The sequence below is a fragment of the Eptesicus fuscus genome, chromosome 3, assembly GCF_027574615.1.
Source record: "Eptesicus fuscus isolate TK198812 chromosome 3, DD_ASM_mEF_20220401, whole genome shotgun sequence".
NCBI classification, from domain to species: domain Eukaryota; kingdom Metazoa; phylum Chordata; class Mammalia; order Chiroptera; family Vespertilionidae; genus Eptesicus; species Eptesicus fuscus.
In genome coordinates, this window is record NC_072475.1 from 94,896,620 (window position 1) to 94,924,072 (window position 27,453).

The 27,453-nt window shown below is 37.6% G+C and overlaps 1 pseudogene; it reads right to left on the reverse strand.

The window, feature by feature from the left end:
* Positions 1-551: 551 nt before the first annotated feature.
* On the reverse strand, positions 552-27,453 carry LOC129147563 (ribosomal protein L18-like; annotated as a pseudogene).

The following is a 27,453-nucleotide window of genomic DNA, read 5'->3' on the forward strand; positions in this document are numbered from 1 at the left end:
GCCTTTTGTAACAAAATTACATTTAAAATTTCCACAGTTTCATGAGGACTTTGTGTAAAATTTTAATTTACTGAAAATATTTATTGAGAACCTGGTATATGTCAGGTACCTTCAATGTGCCAGTAATGTAGCTTTGGACAAATCCTGATTTGAATACTTATTGTTAGGAAGTAATATTCATGCTACATTTGAAATATTATTTTCTTTAATACAGGATATAGAAATGTGCTGCAATAAAACACAGAGACTTTTTGTAATTTAATTATGGTAAAGCAATTTTTAAAATAGAAAACCACTTACTAATCCTGAACATTCTCATGACCAATTACCTTTGCATCATCCTGTCAGTTAGCTGCATTGAAAATCCAGTTTTCTCCTTACTAATAATGCTTTAATTTTATTGCTCTCATTTTATGCATGATAGCAGTTTAAAATTCTTCACAAGTTGTTGATCAGTTCCACAAAACATTTTGTCTTTCCAGTTTACTGTGGCTGAATAATATCCTCTCTGTACACGATGTGCTTGCTCTTTTAGCTCATCTCTTTCTATTTTATTCGCTCTCCTCCCACTTGAGTTTGCTATTATTCTTCTCTACCCACACTCCGTAACACACTTTCCCACCAAACTGGATGCCAGGGCCCTTTTGTACAATCCTGAAAAAAAGAACAGTATGTGAAGTACACTTTAATAGCATGCCTTTGCTGAGTACATAAAGGAACTCGGTAGATAGAATTATGTTGCATTTTTCTATGATATATTGGCATATTGTGATTATGACATCATTTTCAGGGGACTATATTATATTTTTCAATGCCTTCACACAAATTATTTAATAGCAAATTTTTCTATGAGCATATCAACTGAAAAAAGGTTTATATTCTTGATGAATTCGACATTTCCCTGTTATTAAACACTGAACATTGTGTGATTAAATTTTTCCTTGACTGCCAAAAAAACTTGGGGAAAATAAACAATTCAAGCTTTTCATAGAACCTTAGGTTTTATAATTTTGAGATACCTGTTTTAGAAAAAGGAATTAAAAATTATAACTACAGCCCTAGCCGGTTTGGCTCAGTGGCTAGAGCGTCGGCCTGCAGATTGAAGGGTACCAGGTTTGATTCCGGTCAAGGGCATGTACCTTGGTTGCAGGCACCTCCCCAGTAGGGGGTGTGCAGGAGGCAGTTGATCGATGTTTCTCTCTCATCGATGTTTCTAACTCTCTATCCCTCTCTCTTCCTCTCTGTAAAAAGTCAATAAAATATATTTTTAAAAAATAAAAATTATAACTACAAATGTAGGTGGAGAGCTGTGGAAGAGCCTTACCCAAGTTAGGGCTTTGAAGCTTAAGCTTTATTTAGCTACCTGGAAAGTCCACGTCTGCTTGCAACAAAGTTTTATGCCAAACTGCTTCTATTTCTCTCGATCATTATATCTTAATGCATTAGAAAACCTCTTATCCTAACTAATAAAGAGAGAATATGCTAATTGACCATCACACCCTCACAAAGATGGTGGTGCCCACAGCCAATAAGGAGGGAATATGGTAATTGACTGTCACGCCCTCAAAGATGGCGGCGCCCACAGCCACAAGATTGCGGTGCCCAGTCCCCTCAGCCCTGCTGGTGTGGCAGGCACGGCAAGGCCAGGCCCACCCTCAGGCGGGTCCAGCCACTCTGCGCGCCTGCCTCCAGAGTCCCCCAGTCCCCTCTGCCCCCCAGCCACCCAGAGCCGGCTTGAGATGAAGGCAAGCCTCGGATGGGGGCTGCCCAGCCAATGCCCAAGGTGCAGGCAAGCCTCGGATGGCAAGTGCCCAACTGCCCAGGGTTGCCTGAGGCTCAGGTAACTAGGGCCATCTAAGGCTTGCGCTGCCGGCAGTGGCAGCAGCAGAGGTGTGATGGGGGCGTTGCCTTCCACTGATAGCCAAGTCACCTCCCGCCCCTGAGGGCTCCCGGACTGTGAGAGGGGGCAGGCCAGGCTAAGGAACACCCCCTCCAGTGCATGAATTTTCATGCACTGGGCCTCTAGTCCTTACATAATTGGATCAAATTGGTTGGTTAATTGATTTCTGGAAAATATGGAAATTATTAAAAAATTACATGCACATAAACAAACATTCTTTAAACTTAAAGCATGTGAATACACATTAATTTGTCACTCTTTTGGTTGATATGCAAAGCTTTTTATTCAGTTAAAAAAAATAAGTGGAAGTTAGTTAAAAGGGGTTTTTCTGTTTAATATCCCACATCCTCACCTTTTATATTTCCATTTTGGAATAATAGTTTTACATTTCCTATAACTTTTATTATGAGCTACCTCAAAATTGCGTCAAAATAAGTGAATTAAAGTTATCACTCATGACTATTTGTAAGAAGATTCTCTGTTTTATAGATTATTCATAGTAATATTGTAATATATGGCTGATTACCTTGGACCTTTCTGACTTGCTTCCTTTTGTTACATATGGGATATGCTATGTAAATAAAATATAATTTATTCTACTCAAACCATATGATAAAGTTTTTATTTATATAATTTCAGACTATGTTGTTCCAACTTTCCAAAATTCTAGACAGTTGACAATTGAATATACTTTAGGTGTTTTTCTTATACACATGGATTATTTAAGTATAGTGTACTGAAAAATAGTGGAGGCATATAGATATGGGTTATTGTTTTAATCAGCAGGCAAAACTAGAAATGAGCCCTGGCCAACTTGGCTCAGTAGATAAAGCGTCAGCTTGCAGACTGAAGGATCCCAGGTTCGATTCCGGCCAAGGGCACATGCTGGGGTTGCAGACTCAATCCCCAGTAGGGGGCGTTCAGGAGGCAGCTGGTCCATGATTCTCTCTCATCATTGATGTTCCTATCTCTCTCTCCTCTTCCCTTCCTCTCTGAAATCAACAAAGAAATATATCTTTAAAAATAAAAATAAAATGAATTTTTAAAAAACTAGAAATGAGTCATTGTTTTAACATAACTTTTGTGTTGCAATTAATACATGCTTTTAAATTTATTTAGAAACAAATTATAGAAATATTAACTTTGCCAATCTGTTTTGTCACACAACAATGAACAGCAAATGGTCACAGGTGTTTTCATGCAACCTTGCAGTGTGAAGTTTTAAGAAGCTGCATTAATGCACACATGTGTACTATCCTTTGAAATCTGCATCCAATCTTCAGGACTCAGTTTCAGAATCCAGTGTTATCATTTAAAATAAAAATAGTTTGTTCTTTCATTTGTGCAGCATAACAGAAGAATTCTAATCAGTCATATGGTGAAGGAACTCATGTCTGCCTTTTGATGAAAGAACTAAATTTCATTACCTTAGTTCAAATTTTAGTTGTTCAATAAATTACTTTCCCATATCTTATGTTGAATCACCCAATATGGAATGATTTCATTTCTTAACAACCAAAATATTTTTTGTTTCAAAGTGTGTGCTTTGCTATGAGTTATAGTCATTGTTAAAACCCATTACTACAAGAAATTTTACTTTTATACCATTTTGCAGGAAAAATATAGCATGGCATTGCAAGAATGATAAAGAACAATTAAATGCTTTAAAAATATTTTCTGAATTAAAGTATTAGTTTAGGTCCGTGGTTGGCAAACTGCTGCTTGCAAGCCACATGCGGCTATTTGGCCCCTTGAGTGTGGCTCTTCCACAAAATACCACGGCCTGGGCAGAGTCTATTTTGAAGAAGTAGCGTAAGAAGAAGTTTAAGTTTAAAAATTTTGGCTGTCAAAAGAAATTTCAATGATTGTACTGTTGATATTTGGCTCTGTTGACTAATGAGTTTGCCGACCACTGGTTTAGGTTATTGTGAAAATAGTGCCTAAATTAATAGGCCTTATAAAACTATTAAATTAGTCCTAGCCAGTTTGGCTCAGTGGATAGAGTGTCAGCCTATGGACCAAAGAGTCCCAGGTTTGGTTCCGGTCAAGGGTACTACCTTGGTTGCAGGCTCCTCCCTGGCCCAGGCCCTGGCCAGGGCTCATGCAGGAAGCAACTAATCGATGTGTCTCTCTCACATGGATGTTTCTCTCTTTCTCTCCCTCTCCCTTCCACTCTCTCTAAGTCAACGGGAAAAAAATTATACTCAGGTGGGGATTAAAAAAAGAAAGAAAGAAATACTTTTTAAGCACTGCTTTTCATAGTGGTTTTGAACAAAGGCAACTCATCACCCATATGAGGTTATAGAAAACAATTCATACAAGATCTCTGTATGTCACAATTGGCTTATTATAGGAAATGAAGTTTAAGAGAAGTATTTCTGAGCAAAGCAAAGAGAGCAACCATAGCTTGGTGCCCCTGTGCAACAGAATATTGTATAGCTGGATAGCAATTTTTTTTTAAATTATTATGTCTTATTTTTCATTTTGAGAATATAATAGATTTTATAATATGGGCTATCATGAAGAATATTCAAAATATTGCATAAATTCATTGTGAGTGGTTGCTTCATAATGATTATTCAGGATTTAGGTATTGACTTAATAAATCATGGATCCAATTTCAGGATCTAGGTTTGTATGAAACAAAATTATTGCTATATATTAAAGACTATAAATGTAACTTTCTAAAAATGCCAGCTTGCCTTTTACAGTTTGCTATTTGAATGGCCAAAAATTTTCTTTTGCAATTCTTGTTGTGTGTCTGTCAGGATAGGCTTGCCGATGCTGTCCTAACTAAACAACCCTAATTGTTTCAGTGACTAACACAACATAGTTTATTGTTTTCCTCACTCTGGACAACCCGTGCAGATCAGTTGGGGGTTCTACATTTCATTATCTTTCAGAGATCAAGCTAATGGATGTTCCAGCCATTATCTCGAATGGTGCCTATCACAGAGGCAGCAGGAAAGATCATTCATTAGGGTCTCACTCTGGCAATTATGTGCTCTGGCCCGAAAGTGATCCATGCTGCTTCTTTCTGTTCATGGCTCCTTTAGCCATAGCTAGTCACATGGATTCACCTGAGGAAGCCAAATAAATAGAAAATAAAGAAAATCCCACTAGGTAGCCAGAGATCAGAAATAGTGAACAGCACTAATGATTTCTATACTGTACTTATTGCACCAACCTTATTGTTTTAAAGGCAAGATTTGGAAACAGCCTAAGTGCCCAACAACAGCAAATGAGTGGATAAAAAAATTATACATTGTGTAAATGTACACAATGGAATACTATGCGGCAATAAAAAAGAAATAACTCTTACCATTTGCAACAGCACGGATGGACCTGGAGAGCATTAGGCTGAGTGAAATAAGCCAGTCAGAGAAAGTTAAGTATCACATGATCTCACTCATTTGTGGAATCTAATGAACCAAATAAACAGATGATCCAAAATAGACTCAGAGATATAGAAGCATGAATAGACTGTTGAACCTCAGAGGGAGGGGAGAGGAGGGTAGGTGGGAAAAGCTCAACCAATTAACTTGTATGCATATGCATAACCCATGGACACAGACAATGGGGTGGTGAGGGCCTGGGGGAGGGGACGGGAACTGGCTGGAAGAAGTTAATGGGGGAAAAGGAGGACCTATGTAATACTTGCAGCAATAAAGATTTTTTTTAAAAAGTCAACTATTATTCAACTATAGGATAACTTATTTAAGTGTCTTTGAAACACAATCATGACTAAAAAGCTATATTAACCAGCCACTTTTTTTGGCCTAGCAGAGAGTAAAACAATCTTTAAGAGCCAACTCCTGCTGGGATGACTTTCTAAGGTTTCCTTGCACTTCAAACGCCTTTTACTAATTGTAAGCTAGGATAAAACTGCTATTTTTGAGAGCTTGAGTGATGTCAGTTACAAAAACACTTCAGCAAAAGTGGTCATTCTTGGCAAGTAATCTACCCCACTGGGAAACAAAGATCTGGAGAAGGGAATAACAAGTACTAAACTGAGAATGATGTCAGCTTTAAAAGTGTTTCATCAATGCTTTGTTGAAAACTCAGCCATTTTAAAAACAGGTGTCCCACCAAAATGCCTTTTGACTGGCTCCTACCAGATAATGTGTAATAAATTGAGAAACAGAGTAAAGACTCAAATACAAGAGCATTTTTCCCAGTCCATTAAGAAAAGGATTTGGATGCCTTGGCTAGGTATCTCAAGTGGTTAGAGTGTTGTCCTGATATGCCAAGGTTGCAGGTTTGATCTACAGTCAGGGCACATACAAGAGTCAACCAATGAATATACAAATAAGTAGAACAACAAATTGTTGTTTCTCTCTCTCTCTCTCTCTCTCTAATCAATAAATTAAGAAAAAAAAAGATTTGGGGAATGGTTTAAAAATTACAGCAGTGTCTGGACCTCTGAACATTATCTTCATGGTGAGAACTAAAAGCACAGTTTTAACCAATGCCTTATAGTTAAGTTCTCATCTTGTATGGGATAAAAAAAAAAAATTTAAAAAATGAAATAGTGTTTTGAGGATCTAATAGTAAAGCTTTTTAGTAGATGTTGCTTCTCAAATATCCTTATCTGTGACATGCTGATTTTATAGAATAAGTCATAGATCCCCAAAATACTAAATTAAATAATAATTTGCATAAATATTTCACATTTTGCTATTTTTAAATTATTGAGTAGTTAGAATGAAAAATAAACTTTTTTATTTTAGTGCTTTTAATTATAATAGTAAGATAAGATCAAAATATAAAGAAAAGATCACTATCTTTTGGAATATAACAATCTTTAATTATTTTTACTGTTTATTTAATTTTTTAAAAATTGATTTGAGAGAGAGAGATACATCAATCTATTGTTCCACTTATTTATGCATTTATTGGTTGTTTCTTGTATGTGCCCTGACGGGAGAATCAAACCCACAACCTTGGCATATTGGGATGATGCTCTAACCAACTGAGCTACAGAGCCAGGGTTATAAATATTTTTATCCTATCTAATAAAGCCTATCTAATATAGAGTAATATGCAAATTGACCATCACTCCGATACACAAGATGGCCACCCTCATGTGGTCAAAGATGGCTGCCCCATGTGGACACAAGATGGCCACCAGAAGATGGCCTGCAGGGGAGGGCAGTTGGGGGGGACCAAGGGAGGGCAGTTGGGGGAAACCAGGCCTGCAGGGGAGGGCAGTTAGGGGCGACCAGGCTGTCAGGGGAGGGCAGTTAGTGGTGACCAGGCCAGCAGGGGAGGGCAGTTAGGTGTAATCAGGCCAGCAGGGGAGCAGTTAGGCGATGATCAGGCTGGCAGGGGAGTGGTTAGGGGGTGATCAGGCTGTCAGGTAGAAGCAGTTAGGGGCAATCAGACAGGCAGGTAGGCGAGCGGTTGGGAGCCAGCAGTCCTGGATTGTGAGAGGGATGTCTGACTGCCCGTTTAGGCCCGATCCCTAGGATCAGGCCTAAATGGGCAGTTGGACATCCCTCAAGGCATCCCAGATTGGAGAGGGTGCAGTCTGGGCTAAGGGACAACCCCCGCCCCATGCATGAATTTCATGCACCAGGCCTCTAGTCATTAAATAAAAAGCACCACTTTTTCTTGAATGTTTATAGTGTGTCAGGCACTATCATTATAAGAACTTCATGCTGAAACCGGTTTGGCTCTGTGGATAGAGCGTCGGCCTGCGGACTCAAGGGTCCCAGGTTCGATTACGGTCAAGGGCATGTACCTTGGTTGCGGGCACATCCCCAGTAGGGGGTGTGCAAGAGACAGCTGATCGATGTTTCTCTCTCATCGATGTTTCTAACTCTCTATCCCTCTCTCTTCCTCTCTGTAAAAAATCAATAAAATATATTTTTTAAAAAAACAAAGAACTTCATGTGTTTTCACTAATTTTATTCTCACAACCATCCTCTGAGGTAAGTGTTATTGGCACCTCTCACAGACACCAGAGAGGTGTTACCAGACAGCCCCTTGAGCTAGTGGGAGAGGGTTGTCCCCAACCTCGATCTTTGTCTTCTCATATAAATGAATTTATATGAGACAGCTTGACTGCGTCATGAAAAGCCAATTTATTAAAGTAATTAAAGCATGCATCTTTATTGAATAAAGCAAAAAAAAAAAAAAAGGTAAGCAAACCTATACATCTGGCTTATGAAACACAGACAGGCCCTCAGCTAATCTGAATAGCAAGTCGGGTGAGAAACCCTCCTTTCTATAGGGCTCAAAATTCCTCTGCTGACTATTTTGGTACAGATTAATTCTCAAGGTCCTTTTTTACTTTGTTGTGGCCTTCCCAGAATTCATGAGCAGCACCTGGCAACTTTATCTTGCCAAGCATTGAGAACTGCTGGCTTCTCTGCTTAGGGAGTAAAACAGCCCTTTTTTTCTTCCCCCTTCCCCCCACCCCCTTTCTGCATTCTCTCATGAGAGAAGTTTTTTGAACCGTTTGCTCTGTGTGCTGGCTGGGGAAGATCAATGGCTTGTTAGTTACAAACTGGCTGCAAATTGTCCACATTGATTGGCCTTCTTTTAACTTTCCTATTTCCCTATTCCTCCTGCCCTGGAATCCTATAACGTAAGTATTATTATTACCATAAATGAAAATATCAAGGCAAAGTTTGATTCCAAAACCTTTCTACTGACATTCTTCTGAGAATATGGCCTTTGGAGACAAAAAATGGAGATTAGAATCTTGCTCTGCCATTTAGTTAAAGTAGCAGCCATTTTCAACAATTTGTGGAACATCTGTAAGCATCCATTTATTTATTTGCAAAACTCACTAACTTGATGGTAAAAAGTATAATGTAAGAATGGAAACTACTTAGCAAACCATCTTTCCCCTAGTAAGTGTCCAAAAAACATTAGCTCATTTTATTATTTTGTATTATTTTTATTTAATTATTAGATTTAAAGGGAAACATCTAGCACAATCTCAGGAAAGAGTAAATATTTAACAAATATTAGTTACCTTTATTATATATCTTTAAAAGTACTTATGGGCTGAAAAAAATAAGACTGCCCCACATGTGAAATGGAATCCAACTGGGATGGAATCCCACAGGACTAAGAGAACACATCTCTAAATGACCTTGAAATAAAAACCCATGGACTGTTTGTAATCTCTTTTCTAAATTTAACTGGTCATAGTCTCCTATTAGTTCTTTCATTGCCAGGAAGTTTGGTATTCATTTAATATACACTGGATACATTTTTCAGAGTACTGGCTTTCAAATCCTGGCATAGAACCAGTTTCAATGACTATTCACATTTCCTACAGAGGCATAGTGGAATTTAATAAAAGATCTGTGGATTGGAGGGAGAGTAGGGTATCAGGGTATGAAAGATTTGTGATGGCTCTGATATATTTTTTTCCTCTTTTCAAAAGCGAAAATCACAAAGCACTATAAATTACTGAGAAAATTACAACTGAATGTTAGCACGATTCAAATCCAAGCATCACCACTGACTATTAAAATGAATGTAGTGCTAAAGCACATTTGAGGTTCAGTGCTCTAAGAAAAACTTCTCTGGGAACCAAAGGTAACTTCTGTACTGTCTGATTAAGGATACCTGTCTGCAAAACTAAATGATGCATCAACATTGCAAGCACAAATCAATGTAATTGATTTGTGTGTATCATTAGCCTATCTGTTATGTTTATGTTTTCAATTGTCAAAAGTTGACTTTGCCGATTAAGGGCTGTGTTTACAGACATAGTTAGAGGATGGAGAATTCAATCATTAGTCTATATCAGAAAGAGCTGGCCAAGAACATTACTCTTCAAAATGGAAAAATACCAGCTTAAGGAATAGGTGTATTGACACATTAGCTCAACAAATGCAGGAGACTAATGTGGAAGGGGTACTACACATAAAGGTCTAGTTTGGTAAATGTTCCAAAAGTTGATTGAAGATCAACGTGGCCCTATTATGTTAACACAGCAAGTTAAAAACTGATGTGACAAGAATTCTATTCTAAATAAGTTTATTTCAAAAGTAAAGTTTTTTACTAATAATTACCATTAAAAGTAGTTTTTGAAAACACTAAAATATGATCTTGCTTATTTCTAATAAAAATAGTCACACATTAAATAATTTTTATTCAATAATAGAGGCCCGGTGCACAAAATTCGTGCATGGAGGGGGTTTGTCCCTCAGCCCAGCCTGTACCCTCTCCAATCTGGGATCCCTCTCACAATCCAGGACTGCTGGCTCCCAACTTCTTGCCTGCCTGCCTTCCTGATTGCCCCTAACCACTTCTGCCTGCCAGCCTGATCACCCCCTTACCACTCTGCTGCCAGCCTGTTTGCCCCCAACTTCCCTCCTCTGCCAGCCTGGTCACCCCTAACTGCCCTCTCCTGCAGGGTTGATCACCTCCAACTGCCCTCCCTTGCAGGCTTGGTCCCTCTCAACTGCTCTCCCTTGCAGGCCGGATGCCTCCCAACTGCCCTCTCCTGCTGGCCATCTTGTGGTGGCCATCTTGTGTCCACATAGGGGCAGGTTCTTTGACCACATGAGGGCAGCTATATTGTGTGTTGCAGTGATGAGAAATCTGCATATTACTCTTTTATGAGATAGGATAGAGGCCTGGTACAGGGGTGGGGGCCAGCTGGTTTGCCCTGGAGGGCGTCCCGGATCAGGTGGGGCTTCCCTTGGGGTGTGGGGCAGCCTGAGCGAGGGGCCTGTGGTGGTTTGCAGGCCGGCCATGCCCCTGGCAACCCAAGCAGAGGCCCTGGTATCTAGAATTTATTTTTCTTCTACAATTGAAACTTTGTAGCCTGGAGCAGAGCCAAGCCTGGGGCTCCTTCCTCGGCGGCAGCCATTTGTGTTGGGGTTATAATTGAAACTTTGTTGCCTTAAGCGGGTGGGCCCGGCCAGGGTGTATGGAAAGTTTGCTTCCCCAGTTGCCGGCGGCAACCCTGGCCTGCTCTCTCAAGCTCCATTCTGCCGCCATTTGTTTGAATTTGTTTACCTTCTGTAATTGAAACTTTGTAGCTTGAGTGGAGGCTTAGGCCTGGCAAGGGCAGGCAGAAAGCTTGGCTTCCTCTGTTACCTAGGAAACCTTGCTCTCTGTGGCTGTAGCCATCTTGGTTTGGGTTAATTTGCAAACTCACTCTGATTGGATGATGGGCGTGGCTTGTGGGCATGGCTTGTGGGTGTGTTGGAGGTATGGTCAATTTGCATATTTGTCTATTATTAGATAGGATAGCATTCCTACTAAGGTTTTTGTGAGAATAAAAATATGACAATACTTAATCTCTTTATTAATGCTAGCAGATATGAAATTGAAAATTTCCATCTGAGTAGTATTTTTAAAACTTCTTATTTGCGCCGAAACCAGTTTGGCTCAGTGGATAGAGCATCGGCATGCGGACTCAAGGGTCCCTGGTTCGATTCCGGTCAAGGGCATGTACCTTGTTTGCGGGCACAACCCCAATAGGGGGTGTGCAGGAGGCAGCTGATCGGTGTTTCTCTCTCATCGATGTTTCTAACTCTCTATCCCTTTCTCTCTTCTTCTCTGTAAAAAAATCAATAAAATATATTTTAAAAAAAAACAAAACTTCTTATTTGCTATTATCTTATTAATAGAGATGAGGGAGGAAAAGAAAAAATATATATCAAGTCACAATGGATTAAAATAATCTACACTAATAAAAGAGAAATATGCAAATTGATCATACCTCCACGATGCCCACCAGCCAATCAGCAGTGAGTATGCAAATTAACCCAGCAAAATGGTGGGTTGATTTGCATATGCAGGCACAGAGTGAAGACTGAAGGCTCCGGCCCAAGTGAAAACTAAAGACTGAAGACTTTAAAGACTTGCCTTCTCCGCTGTGGCTAGAGCAGAGAAGCCTCGAGGCTTGGCTTCTCCGCTGTAGCGTTATTGAAGGCCTGGGTCCTGGATGCCAGAGGAAAACCGGTGCCAGCAGCCAGGGGAAGGAAGGCCTATTGCACAAATCTTCATACAATGGGCTTCTAGTTTTGAATAAAAAGAAAACAAAGTAATAATCTTGTATTGGTTGGCAACTGCTGATTACAAAATAAATATTTCCTACTATTGTTAAATTTTGTTTCACTGAGCAAAATAAATCAGTTGAGGCAACAAATAAATTAAAGACTCCATTTAGAGCATATGCTCTTTAGGATACAAACGTCAACGACAAATTCCCTCTTCTACCATTTCTAACTAAAAGGTTCCAGGAGAAGAGCAGTTCACTCTTCCAATGAGAAAAATTAGGGTTAAAACTACATAAAAAATTGAGTTCTGCTAGCCTGGTCATGAAGTAGTATTCCTACAGGGTGAACCTACCAGGACATATTTATAAGCAAATACTGTATTTCATCAATCTAAGGCAGTGGTTCTCAATCTTTCTAATGCTGCAACCCTTTAATACAGTTCCTCATGTTGTGGTGACCCCCAACCATAAAATTATTTTTGTTTCTACTTCATAACTGTAATTTTGCTACTGTTATGAGTCATAATGTAAATATCTGTGTTTTCTGATGGTCTTAAGCGACCCTGCTAGCAGTTTTCAACCTGTGACCCACAGGTTGAGAACCACTGCTGTAGAGCCTAAGACCATTGGAAAACACAGATATTTACATTACGATTCATTAACAGTAGCAAATTACAGTTATGAAGTAGCAACGAAAATAATTTTATGGTTGGGGGTCACCAACATGAGGAACTATATTAAAGGGTCGCGGCATTAGAAAGGTTGAGAACCACTGGTCTAAGGTGACCATGATTATGAGGCACACCATTACATGCACCACTAAGAAAGAAATATATTGTAATTAAATATAACACATCTTCAATTGTAAGCTACATCCCCATTTTGTAGAAGGGGCACCATAGAATTAATGAAATGTAGTAAGCTTATGTATGTTGATATGTCTTTTTCCCTTGTACTACTTCCAGTATCAAATACCAAGGATGTTATATATTTTACTTACATGACTTCTTTCACAGTTCTTTCATCAACTCAAAATTATGTGCAAGTAATTTTGTTGATTTGGCCTTAATTTTAGAACACAGTTTAAGGCCTGTGCTTGGGTTCCCTCCAATCTATGTCATGCAACTTGGCACCATTTACTCCTCTGGAGTTCATTTTCTTTATTGTGCCTTTGGTTGGCCAGTGATATCAGAGAGAGCTGGCACAGGGGTCCAATTCCTGAGCACTACTCTATTGTCTGAGATTAAAATAATTATTCCAAAATACATATCAATTTTAAAGGCATTTAGGCTAGTTCCACAAAATTGTTATGGAGGATAGGTTAGTTTTCAGTGTCATCCTTCTTTCTGATGTCAAAATTTCTTACTTAGTATTCCCAAACATAAATGTCAGAGGGTGCCCTATTACTTTTGGGTTAAGCTCATAGTCCCTAATAGCTGTATGTTATTTCTCTTACTAGAGGCCCAGTGGATGAAATTCATGCATGAGGGGGGGGGATCCCCTCAGCCCAGCCTGCACCCTCTCCAATCCCGGACCCCTTGGGGGATGTCTGACTGCCGGTTTAGGCCCGATCCCAGGAATTGGGCCTAAAGTGGCAGTCAGATATCCCTCTCAAAATCCAGGATCTCTGGCTCCTAATTGCACACCTGCATGCCTGCCTGATCGCTCCTAACTGGCCCCCCCTGCCTGCCTGATTGCCCCTAACCACCTCTGCCTACTGGCCTGATCACTCCTAACTGACCCCTTCTGCCGGCCTGGTCACTCCCAACTGCCCCTCCCCACTGGCTTGGTTGCCCTCAACTGCCCCCCCTGCTAGCCTGGTTGCCCCACGCAACCTGCTGTTCAGTCATTTGGTCATCCCTCACTAACCCCCCTGCTGGCCTGGCCTCCCCATGCAGCCTACTGTTCAGTCGTTTGGTCATCCCTCACTAACCCCCTGCTGGCCTGATCACCCCATGCAGCCTGCTGTTCGGTCATCAGTCTGGTTGTTTAGGTTGTGATGGCCCCTGGCTTTTTATCTATTAGGATATCTTCAGGGATAAGTTTAGCAATTAGCAAATCTAATAATCCTTCCAATGGGCCAAAGAAAGGGAAGTGGCATTCTGCCCCCAAGAAAAAAATATATATATGCATTTAACACAGACTTTTTAGAAATCAAGTAATATTTTTATTCTATAATTAGGGATTCCAAATAAGTGTGGGTAGAAGCAGTGCAGTTTTACTACAAATAGCAAGGGAGAGAAGTTATGAGAGATTACCAGGTAAGATATTTTGGGACAAGTAGACCTTCTATCTATCCATAGCAAATAGTTAGCAAATTAATAATATAATTTATCATAATATTATAATACAACATAATATAGCTTATAAATAGTCACACAGTAGACTCTGGAGAAAAGACATTCATTCATTTACTCATTCATTTATTTATTTTTTTATTTTTTTTAGCATTTGTTATCAACCTGGCCTGGACTAGGTGTTAGGGATGTAGCAAAAGAATAGATATGGCTTTTGCCCTCATGGAGTTTATAATATAGCAACAAATGGAGACATAAAATAAGTAATTATTTGTGTAACAAATATTATAAAACAGATTGAAATATGTTATGAGGTCCAACCTAGTGTCTGGTAAGGGTGAAGGAGATGACATCTTATTTGAGACATCAAAGATGGATACACATTAACTTGGTAGGGAATGGGATAGGGCTCCCAGGCTTGGAGAGAGTCAGTTTATTTGAGAACCCATAGGCTAGAGCACTAATAGTTCCTTTCTAAAGCACAAAAACAAAACAAAACAAAACAAAAAAACTAAGTGTGAATGAAACATACAGAAGGAATCATGTAAAGGATAAAGTTAAAGATAATAATTGGAGACCATCCACACTGTGGGAAGCCCTGAAAGCCATTTAAAAAGTCTAGGCTTTATTCTAAAAGAAATGGAAAGCCATTAAAGGGTCTCAAGCAAGAATTAACTCATTGAATACTTTTATTTAAAAAAAAATTTAACACTCTAGCTGAGAGTAAAGAATAGTTTAGAGAAGGGATTGATTGAATGCAGGAGACTGATTTGAAGGCCACTCTAGTACTCCAGGTGAGGCCATGTGCTGGGAATTAAATCAGGGTGGTGGCAATAGAGCTGGGGGGATGTGGATAAACCTGAAAACAATGTGAAGATAAACTCTTTAGGATTTATTGAGGTGGTGAAGAAAAAAAAAGCCATCAAGAAGGATGGCAAGAGTCCCAATAATCTCTCTTAAGTAACTGGGTACATGGTGATACCATTTCGGGGGCAGAGGGAGGGGAATAATACTGGAGGAAAACATAAAACAGAAATGGGGGTGAAATTCCAGAGGAACTCTAATATTTAAGGATCAGGCAGGAAAGAAAGAGGTGACAGAACAGATCAAAATGGCACTGTGATATCAGTAGAAGAAAAACCTAGAACTTTTTTTATTAAAGAAAACAAGGAAGAAGTTTCCAGTGTAAGGAGCAACAGTGTCAAATACTGCTGAAAAATCATACTATATAAAAACTGGAATTTTATTGACATGGAACTCACTGGCAACTGTGGTAAGGTAAGTTTTGGCAGTGTAGTATTAAGAAAATCTAAAAAGAGGGTAATGAGGCAAGGTACCAAGATGGTGGCGTAGATAAACACCTGTACTTGCCACATCCCATAACCACATCAAAATTCCAACTAAAATACAGAATATACATAATCCAGATTCCTGAAAGCTGGTTCAATGGAAGTCCTACAACTAGGGAAGTAAAGAAGAAAGCACATTGAGACTGGTAAGAGGGGCAGAGGCATGAACAGGCTAGTCTGACACCTATGTGTGCCATTTTTTCAATTGTGAGGGCTATCTTAGCTGCAAAAGCCTACTGTGAGAAACAAGGGGTCCCAGCTCCACAGCACATCTTCAGCCTAGGGTTCTAGAGCTGGTAAGAGAAGTCCCTATAACTCTGGGCTGTAAAAGCCAGCAGGGATTATGGCTGAGTGATACAGAGGTGGGTGGAGACCCAGGTGTTCCTTCTAAAGGGCTTAGTCCTACTTGCTCTGAGCTCCAGCACTGGGTGGCTTTGGGGGACCCAGACTCATACAGGAAGGAACTGGATTGCCACACATCAGGACAGGAACTTGTGGGCAGGAACTCAGGGTTGGCTTTCTCTCAGACAGAGGTGCTCACAGGGGTCATTGTTCCTGTGCTGGGACCTCCCCTAGCAGCCATATTTAAGTTTCCACCAGCATGGCCCACACTGTTTGCTCCACCCTCATTATTCCCTGAGAACCCACACCATCCAATTCACATCCCCACCCAAGCTATTTGCAGCACATTTTTCATATGAATGGCCTGTCCTGGCTCAGGCTTCAGACTTTGCTAATCTCTCAAACAAGCTGCAAGCTGGTGTCAGTGTACCCTAATCCTACCAATAAAAGGCCCAAGATCCAGCACTAACACCAGCCTGCCTTGATTAACAGCTGGACCTGGCATGGGCACTTACAAGCCCAATACAAATAGCAGCCATCTGCAGATCCCTCTGTAGCTCCTGCTGGGTGGCCCTAGGCAGTGACTGACTTTGCACCTCCCTGGAGGCTCTAGAGCCAGTGCATTCGGTAGACAGCCTCAGATCATAGGAGATTACAACTCCACATTCATAAGCAACACACTCAAGAGGCAGACTCAGTGAGTACCACAGCCCCACTGAAGCAAATCCTGCTCCAAATCCTGCACAGCAGCTCTCCCACTATAGTCACAGCTAGTCCTCACAGTCAATTGGCCTGGAGGTCAATTCCTCCCAGTAATGCCAACTGCAGTCAAGGCTCAACTACAACAATACTGTGGCGTATCTAAAATGCCCAGCTCAGGTGACTGGGGAGGCCCTTCTTGTTCATGACATATTATTCTTTTCAAATACTGCTGGAATTGATTTTCTAATTTTCTAAAAATTACCAGTTTTATCAATCTCTTAAATGAATTAGGTTTTGGATTCTTTGAGTCCTCTATTAACTTTTGTTCTTTATTTCATTGACTTCTGTTTTGATATTTTAATTCCTGCTATTTACTTTGGTTTAATTAGCTTTTCTTTTTCTAATTTCTTAAAGTGGAACTGAAGTTACTGATTCTTCTTCTCTAATACAGGTGCTTAGTGCTATTTAATTTCTCCTCAGTACTGCTTTAGTGGCATCCCAGATATCTGTTGTATTGTGTTTTTATTTTTATTTGGTACAAAATATTTTCTAATTCTATTTTGATTTCTTCTTTGATCTATGTGTTATTTAGAAATGTATTATTTATTATCAAATATTTGGGGATTTTTCCAGATATGTTATTCTTTTTGTTTTTCATTTAATTCCATGTGGTCATAGAGCACACTCTTTTTAACTTTAATCACTTTAAAGTTGTTGAGACTTTATTCTATTGTCCATAATATAGTCTATCTTGGTAAATTTCCCTTATTCCCTGAAAGAGTGTGCATTCTACTTTTGTTGGACAGAGGTTATAGCAATTTCCATTAGGTTAAGTGTGTTGGTAATGTTGTTCAACTATTCTATACTGTTATTGATTTTCTATTTATTATATCATATATTGAGAGAAGAGTATTGAAATATCCAACTATAATAGTGAATTTGTCTATTTCTTCTGTCAGTTCTATCACTTTTTGACTTATGTATTTTGAAAATATGTTATTGGATACACGATTTAGGATTATTATGTCTTTTTGATAACTAGATCCTTTTAAAATTATGAAATGACCTCCTTTGCCTCTGGCAATATATTTGCCTTGAAATATATTTTGTCTGATATTAGTGTGGCTGTTCCAGCTTCCTTTTGAATAGTGTCAGCATAGCATATCTTTAGTATACTATTATTATAGGCAATATTAAATTGGGTCTTCTCATTTTATACAATTTGATTTATCTATTTTTAATTTGAATGTCTGGATCTATTATATTTAATATGATTGCCAACATAGTGAGGTTTAAGTCTATCATTTCATATTTGTTTTCTTGTCCTTTCTGTTTTCCTCCATCTTCTGTCTTCTTTTTGACTGAGTAATTTTTTAGTGATTCCATTTCATCTTTTTTGTTAGATTATCAGTTATACCTCTTTGTTATTTTTTAATTGTATTAAGGTTTATTGTATTCATCTTTAACTTATCACATTCTGCCTTCAAGTGTGTATATATATATAGACAGTAGTTCACTTTCAGTTATACTTCTAATTTTTTTACTATCTTTTCATTCATTTTAATTATACATGTTATAAACATACAAAATATTGCAATTATCTTGTTTAAACAGTCAATTATCTTCTGAAGAAATATAAGTTACAAGAATAAAATTTTATTTTTTAAGCATGTAGTTATCTTTCCTGGTGTTTTCATTAATTTAGATGCATATTTTCATTTGGTATCATTTTTTATCTGCTTGCCAAATGTCTAGTATTGCAGGTTTCCTCAAAATGAATTCTTTCAGCTTTTTGTATGTCTAAACTATTTTTTTGCATTCTTTTTGAACAATATGATCACTGAGTATTAAAGTCTAGGTTGTTGATATTTTCTCTCTCTCTCTCTCTCTCTCTCTCTCTCTCTCTTTCAGTATCCAAAATCTTGTGTGTGTGTTTTTTTTGTTTTTGTTTTTTTTATTAATAACAAGGTAGCCGTGGCTGGCCTGAGCCTCTTGCGAGCTTGAGCTTCCAGCCCTTGGATCATACGTAGGTTTGGTGTGCCGGTGAGGGGTTCCTAGGGCCTTGCAAAAAAAATGCCTGGACACCTCTGGGCCCTTGTGAGCACCAAGGTGCCACAGCCCTTGGGGGAATCCAGGATCAACTGGTGGAAGGTGAGGATTTCAGCATCCTGCCACCAGCTTTGAGTATGTGGCTCCAACTCCGCTGCTCGCACAAAGTGCACCCACCTTCAGTTTGAGCACCTCTTGGACATGCGTCATTGGTTATAGTCCCACAACCACAGACATTTTGTCTTCCCGGCCAGGAAGCTTCATCTTCCGGATCATCCGGGAAAGGGACAGAGATGGCCATTTGGTGCGCTCATGAACAACCTCTTCAGCACCACTTGGTTGAGGTGGAGTTGGTTCCTCCGGCCAGAAACTTGTACAGTTTGACCAACAGCCTGAGGTAGATGTCCTGGTTCTTGGGCTCCTTGCGCAGAACCTTTTGGTCTTTGTTGTGACAGATGGATGTTGACTCCCAGGATGGTGCCTCCTATTCCACCAGGTGCTTCAATATTTCTGCTTAACCAATTGTCGACATTTTCTTTCACAACATCTTTAACAATGTTGCTCCACTGTCTGAATTTTTCCAATAAGAAGACTGTTGTCTTCCTTATTTTTGTTTCCTATATACAATATGTCCTTTTTCCTTTGATGCTTTTAACACATTTCTCTTTATATCATTTTAAGCAATTTCATTATGAAGTGTGTTATGCAGTTTTCTTCACATTTTTTGTGTGCTTAAAGCTCATGTAGTTTCTTGCAATGTGGGTGCTTAATCTTCAAAAAATTTGGAAATTTTTTGCCACTGTGTCTTCAAATTTACAGGAGTTGGCAGAAGTAGGTTTACAGTTGTGAATACAGGAAACAGTTAATAAATCTACACTAATAAAAGAGTAAGATGCAAATTGACCATACCTTCATGACACTCACCAGCCAATCAGGAGTGAGTATGCAAATTAACCCAACAAAGATGGCGGGTTGATTTGCATACACAGGCACCAAGCGGCCGGGGAATCCAGGCCACCCCAGCCACTCCAGGCCTCTCCTCTGGGCAGCATGGGAAGGTGGAAAGGTGGCTCCGGTCCAGAGCGAAAAGACGGCTCCTGCCGGAGCGAAGGCAGTGCCGGCAGCCAGGGGAAGGAAGGCCCATTCTTGTACGAATCTTCGTGCATCGGGCCTCTAGTCTATTATAATCATAAACTGCATGTCTTTTTCCAAACAACCAATTGTAAACCTACTTTTGCCTCACCCCTCTATTTGTATGCCTCTTCTCCATTATTTTAGGGATCCAATTTCATAAAAAGTTCATTGAAGTTGTTCCATAGTTCACTGGTGTTCTTTGCATTGGTAAGAAATTATTTTTTTTCTGTTTTAAATTGTAGATAGTTCCTATTACTATTTTTTCAATACCCTCAATTTTCATTTCAGATATTTTAGTTAATAGCAGTTTGATGTGGGTGTTTTTCATATCTTCAATATTTCTACTTAACTTTTTAGACATATGTATTCCAGGAATAACTGTATTTATGTCCTTGGTTCTCCTAATCCTAACACGTATGTCAGTTTTAAGTCAGTTTGATTGATTAATTATTCTTCTCAATATAGGTATTGTTTTCCTGCTTTGTTATTTGCATGTCTTCAAATCTTTGATTGGATGCCAGAACTTGTGGATTTTACTTGCTTAGTGGATGTTTTCCTATTCCTATAAATGTCCTTAAGGTTTGTTCTTATATGCAGTTAAATTACATGGAAACAAATTCTTTTGGATCTTGCTTTTACAATTTGTGGCTCCATAAAAGTACCCAGCATACAGCTAATTATCCTCCCACTAATGAGACAAGACCTTTCTGAGTACTCTACCTAATGCTGCAGGAATGATTAGTGCTTTAAATCTGGTTGTAGGCAATAGGTACTTTTTCTGGCCCTGTGTGAATGTCAAACACTGTTCCTAATTCTTTTGAGTGGTTTTTTCAGTCTTTGAAATTTTCTCAAATGCAAACATAAATCGGTACTCTGGAATACTTAATATGAAACTTCTGCTTGAATCTAGGTTATTTCTCTGTGCAGTTCTCTCCTCTATCATGTTGTCATGTGAACTCTAGCTTGTTTGTTCTCTCTGGAACTCAGCTTCCCCTTCCTCTGCCTGTGTTCTGCCTGTGTTCCTCTTCCCTTAACTGTGGCTTGGAAATTCTCTCATGGCAGTAAGCTAGGACATTCACAGGGCTCACCTCATTTGTTTCCCATCTCTCAGGGATCTCTATTTTTGGTTGCCTGATGCACCTTGATTTGATATTTTTATTGTTGATGTTTCTTGCAGAAGGGTAAATCCAGTTCTTGTTACTTCATTTGACCTGATGCTGAAGTGCCAGCTGATCTTTTTTTTTTTAAATATATTTTATTGATTTTTTACAGAGAGGAAGAGAGAGGGATAAAGAGTTAGAAATATCGATGAGAGAGAAACATTGACCAGCTGCCTCCTGCACACCCCGCACCGGGGATGTGCCCGCAACCAAGGTACATGCCCTTGACCGGAATCGAACCTGGGACCTTTCAGTCCGCAGACCGACGCTCTATCCACTGAGCCAAACCGGTTTCGGCAGCCAGCTGATCTTAATAATGAAGATGGGGCATAAGAAGATTAAGAAACTCTATACATAATGCTTCTGTAGAAAATTCAGCTTATGGTAAATTATTAAATAAAAATTTCTATATACACATATGTATGTAATTTAAACTATATTCCCCTACTTTAGAGATGTATCATTTTAATGAGAAATAAATTATATTCCAAATACTGTTCACTTTAAAAAGAGAGAGAGAGAAGAAAAAGAAAAGAAAAACAAATTTGGATACAGCAAGAGCACCTATCATTTAATACGTGGTGATAATTTCACAGGAATTAGTATCTCAGATCCAGCCTCTACAAATCCTTTTATATTGGAACTATTCTTAGATCTTAAAAGAATTTTCTGACCTTATCCTACTAAGGAAAAGTTTCAACTTTTCTCTGTCCAGAAATTTTTTAGACCAGATGTATAGTATAACTGATAGAATATTGAGTCAGGTGAAGTGATAAACTTTCTCATAAAATAATTTAATATAGTTGGCCCAGGAAATGTAGAGTTAATTTAAATTAGAGTTAATTTAGGAGGTGTTCTTGAATGTGGGGCATACAGGGATATCTACAAGATTCATTATCTATGAAAAAGTTCTCAAAAACAGTTTTGATATAGTTTACACCTAGATTGCTAATTTTTTGTAAGGACATAATTTTTTTTTTAAATCCTTTAGTTGATAAATAACTTAGGTTTCACTGCATTATGTATGAACACTGTGAATCTTTTCAAGTTAAAAAGACATTATTACAAATGCTAATAAAAAGAGAAGAAAAATATCTTGAAAAATAGGAAACTCTTCTAGAAAAGATGGAAACATTTGAATAAAAATAAATGGAAGCAAATAGTGGAAGAACTAACTCAGATCAGAAAGCAACTGTTCAATGGCTTAAGTGACTCAGATCAGAAAGCAAGTGTTCATTGGCTTAAGTGACTCAATGTTATTAAAATTTGTATTAGTTACTAAAATGAAATGATACAGCTAGTTAGAAAGATAAGCAGAATGAGGAGTTTCCATTAAAATTGTTTTAAAATTCAAATGGTTTAGAGAAAATTTTATCAAAATGAGAAAAAGAAATTCTTCAAATCTAGGCCATTTACCTGTGATTTCCTGCAATTCTGTGCTTTAAACTTTTATCTAGACAGTCCTTTTTCATTGAAGATCAGGTTATCAGCAAAGTACAAAATGGTAATTAAAAATTTCTAGTTCAGTGCCAGGCACACATTGTTCTTTTAATGATCAGATTATCTCAACTTTGTAAGGATTAATTAGGTACTTGTAGCATTTCCTTTAAATTTCTCAGAATTCTATGCCACCATATAACTAAGTGGCAGCCTGGTAAATTCAAAGAATGAATAGAAGCCAGAAAACCCATTACACTGAATTCCACTAGAAGTTAGAAATGTTTAATTAACTATGATATTATTAAAATATTATCATATATTTTCATTTACATTAACTAAGGTCTGTGTAAATCACTAAATACCATTGGGAGAAAGGGAGAAATCAAATATTACAATATTTTTTCTCTTAGAAAAAAATTAAAATGAAAGAAAAATCATTTTTGAAACTTACATTTTCTACCTAAAATAAAAAATATTAAGATTTTATCATAGTTCATATTGTAAATTTGAAAACAATTATTTTGGAATAATTTTAGATTCATAGAAAAGTTGCAGAGACAGTACAGAGTTCCCATATACTTTTACTCAATTTCCTCTACTGCCGATATCATATACAAGGACATTTATCAAAACTAAAAAAATTAGATTGGTATAATACTATTAAACAAACTGCAGATTTTACTAATATTTTATCTTGTTTTATATTCCAAAATTCATTCTAGGACACCACTTCACTTTTATTCATCATGTATGCTAGTCTCTTTCAATTGGTGAGTTTTCCAGTCTTTCATTGTTGTTTACAACCTTGAAAAATTTAATAGTATTGATCTTTTGATTTGGTTTTATCTGATATTTATTCACAGTTAGGAATTCTCAATTGATTTTTGGAAAGAATATTTCAAGGCAAGGTGTGCTTCTTATCACATCATATCAAGGGACATATCAAATCAACATATCTTGTTATTGGTGGTGTCAACTTTGATCACTTGGTTAACGTGGAGTCTGACTGTAAAGTTACTGTTTTTCTCTTTTCATATTCTATTATTTGGAAGCAAATAACTAAAGTCCAGCCCACATTCCAGTTGAGAATTAAGCTCCACCTCCTGAAGGAAGGAGGCTCTACATAATTTAGAATTTTCATGAAGGAAGATTATTTCTTTCTCCCCCATTTGTTTATTGGTTCAATTAATTATGTATATTAGGAGGTACTCATGGATGTTTACTTTGCTCTTTGGCATTATAAATACTATTACTTCTAAGTATTATAAATACTATTACTTCTAATTATGTATATTAGGAGGTACTCATGGATGTTTACTTTGCTCTTTGGCATTATAAATACTATTACTTCTAAGAGTCTAATACTACTGCTATTTATTTTGTTGCTTAAATGATTCCTGCCTTGACCATTTGGGGTACTTTCTGGTTGGCTCCTGTGCCCTTTTGAGATAACTCCATATTCTTCTCCTTTTTCTTAAACACTACCTTACCTTATGGCACTATACAATGTTCCAGGCTCATCTTGCATTTTCCTTATCCAGCCCTAGAATTAGTCATTCTTTCGAGGAGCCTTGGTTCTTATTATGGGAGAATGGTGTTTAGAAACTAAAATCTGGGCACTAGATATCCTATTGTCACTGCTTCTCTATCCTCCCAGCAGACAGAGCTAAGAAATATATGTATTATACAAACCCATGTATACACATTTTTAAAATTGTGTGTGTGTGTGTGTATGTGTGTGTGTGTACCTAAGTTCATATTGCTATCTCTGACTCTAATTCAGCACCACAGGGTTTATTCTATCTACCCCACACTCATTTGTAACTTTCATCACTGATAGTGAGAAACCTGGTTCCCATTATCTACAATTTATTTACTTATTTGAACAACTGTAGCATACATGTAGAGCAGCCTCAGAATTCCTAGTTCATAACTCTGTAAAAATTAACTTTACCAAAGAGAGTATAGTGTGTATATACAGTTCATTTTGTTTTTAGCCTTACAGTATCCAATCAAAACAGTGTTTTTTGAAGTTAAGTTAGCTTATTTTTTTCCTCCAATAATGCAATTTAAAAGAGAGTTATTTTGAGCAAAAAGCACTACTATAGACTATATGGAATTTAGAAATGTAATGTTGCAGAGGTTCATTTTGAAGATGTTTGTCATTAATTTTAACAAGAAGCAGTATTCTAAACCATTATAATTTATCATAATTATAACTCACCCCAATATTATCAGAACTTTATGTCCTTTGACTGAGCAATTAGAGCACTACACCAAGTCTTCCTATTGGGGTGGAGGCAGAATTGGGGAAGGTTACCTGATGAAACTTTTATTAGATTCAGCCATTATAGCACAACTGCTTCCTCCTCCCATAATTGAGCTGCTTTGGGCTGGTCCCCTTCTTGTGCTAGTTTTGATATTATCATATTTTAATGTCACATATTCCCAATGCATGTTTTATTATATCTACTAGTGTATTATAGAAGATGAAATTGCAATCTTGAAAGTGACTTGCCCAAGGTCATATGGCTTGCAAGTAACAGAGCTGAGTCTAGAATTCAGCTCTATTCAAAGTCTGAAATATGAAAAATTGTTATATTCAGGTTAGAACTCAATGTCCTATAGAGGAATACAGTGTGGCTGGGTTTATGGTTAAAGTAGCTAGATTATTTTGCATTAGTCAATGAACATTTTTATAGTCTTTTTAGTTATATTTTGCCTATTTACTTATTGTCAGTGGGTTCAACCAATGCAGCTCTAAAGCTATTTAGACCTAAAGAATATGAAGTAGGTTCTTATCTAGCCAAATTCCCCATATTTGACAATTTGTCTTTAAATAATTTGGCATAGTTATCTCATAATTTAATTTTAATAGATAGGATCTACTTGAATATTTTGCTATAACCTTGAACATGTAAACTATAAATTGTCATTTTATTACTAAAATATTTTAAGTCACTATTCTTTTTTTAAAAAAAAAATAAGAATTTGAGAGTAACTAGTATGTGCTCATTGGGGCACTTGCATGAATAAAGAATTTTCTGAAAATAATTCTGGTTCTAACTAGGGCAAAGTTTATCAAATTATTGGTGATAATAGAAAAGCTTCTTTTCCTCCCCTACAACCAGTCATGGATTGATAACTCTAAAAAATAATTTTCTAGAGAAATAAAATTTTAATAATAACAATACAAGCTCCATTTTTATTATATTTTTCAAACATAAAATTACACAGTCAAATTGACATTAAAGTTTCTAAACATGTTTTCTCAATTTCTATATCTTTCTCTTTGTGGATTGGTAATAAACATTTGTTTACTAGCATTGATCTATGGAACACATTGGTACCCGAGTAGAGGATTTTTTTTAGCAAACCTCAGCTCAATGTTAGTGTCCACCAGAATCAAAGTCAGATTTCACTGGCATAATAGCACTTTTTTTTCCCTCAACATCTTAACACCTACTTACTTTTGTACCAATCTAGATTATTAGAAAGCATTGTATATGAAACACATCACTCTTCTTTGCTATAGTATTGCCTTTGCAGAAATATAAATGCTAGTGTCATATTGAGCAATAATTATATGCTAAGTACAGTTCTAAGTGTCTTATGTATAGTAATTTAATACTCTCAATATTAAATAGGTACTATTATCATTCCCACTTTACAGAAACAAAAATTGAGGTACAAAGAGATTGACTTGCAGTGATCACACAGCAAGTGAGTGGCAAAGTTGAGATTCAAACCCACCAGCCTGGCTCCAAGGTCTGTGTCCTTAACAACAACATCATACTACTATCCATACAAAACAAAACAAACAAACAAAACCCCCCACAAAACTATCTTGAAAGGTCTTTGTTGTTTATTTAAAATTGACTTCCAGGTACATGATTCAAAATGTTATTCAATATGTATCATTTATAGAGCCATTTTTAACTAGAAGGGACAATTAAACATTTATAGAATTATAAACACTATTTTTCCTTCTTTGTTTTTGCTGCTAGATACCTGAGAACTCTGGTCTAGGCTCAAAATCATGGATTTTCTCTAGTGTATGATTTTTTTTTCTTTTCTTAAGTAGTGTTAACATAGTGCAGGTATTTTTATTAGCCACCTCAAATTCCTTTTGCTTGACTAAGTAAGCCAATTAATGTTCTAAGGTACTTCTGTCATGTGATTTGCAGCTTCCAATCTGAAATCATTGAGAATAATTTTTAAAAGACTGAACAGATGTATTAGTATTCTAAGGATGCCGTACAAATCACAAACTGGTTGGTCTGAAAGCAAGGTAGATATCTGCAGGGTCATGTTTCCTCTGGAGGATCTAGAGGAGAATCCATTCTTTGCTTCTTTCAGCTTCATGTGTTTAATGATGTTCTTTTTAAAAAATATTCTTTTATTGATTTCAGTGTGGAAAGGAGAGAGAGATAGGTTTATCAATGATGAGAAAGAATCAATGATCGGCTGCCTCCTGTATGCCCCACTCTGGGGATTGAGCCATAACCTGGGCATGTGCCCAGACTGGAAATCAAACCGTGACCTCTTAGTTCATAGGTTGACGCTCAATCACTGAATGACACCAGCCAGACTGATGATGTTCTTAACTTGTGGCTATCATTGCAGTCTCTGCCTTCATGATCTTCTCTGTGTCTGTCACCTCTGCATGTCTCTTCTAAGGACATTGTCATTGGATTTAGGACCAATCCAGATAATCCAGAATGTTCTGATCACAAGAGCTTTAACTTAATTACATTTGCAGACACCCTTTTCCCAAATAAGGTAACAGTCATAGGTTTTGGAATTAGGACATTGTCATATCTTTTTGGGGATCACCATTCAAGCTACTGTAATTAGCAGTGGCAGTTGGAGGTGTCTTTCTATAAGTACACTGCATTACATGGGCTTTGTGACTTAAAATGTTGTATGTAAAAAGCCTTTTATTTTTTGCCCATTTCCTGGCTCTTAGCTATGTTCTGAATGCTTAAGTTTGCCAGGGACCTGGATTTCATTCAGGTAAAGTTGATAGATGTACAGTATTTTAAAGTTTCTTTGTCTAATTTTTGTCTTGAAGTTTTATAAAGAAACCTACATTATCCTCCAT